The following is a 424-nucleotide window of genomic DNA, read 5'->3' as shown; positions in this document are numbered from 1 at the left end:
ATTATACAGCGACTAGACAATGCAGGAGCACATAATATGTATAAAAAAGTGGATTTTGGGTTATATAAACCCATAAATACTACACATTGTCCCTTTAAATCATGTAATTCTTGTGCGGGGCTCCCAGAGCCAGTAAACTAAAAGGCAGATAATTAATAACAAAAATAAGCGAATCTTTAGAAGAAGGAAGGAAATACAACACTATAGAAAATAAAATATAAACACTGTAAGAAGTCTGTATAGCAAATATCAACAACAACTGTAAACATAGTGAATATATACAAAAACTATCATAAACCCAATCGAAATGTCAGTGAATGAACTTGTTCAACTCCCTCCTCCTCATTAAAGAACTGGCTTTACTGCTCCTTTAAGGCGGCCACACAGGGTCATCTGAGAGATGTGACTCAACAGAGGGAGGTGG

The sequence above is a fragment of the Microchirus variegatus genome, assembly GCF_963457635.1.
Source record: "Microchirus variegatus genome assembly, chromosome: 7".
Taxonomy (NCBI): domain Eukaryota; kingdom Metazoa; phylum Chordata; class Actinopteri; order Pleuronectiformes; family Soleidae; genus Microchirus; species Microchirus variegatus.
Note: the sequence above shows the minus strand (reverse complement) of the source record.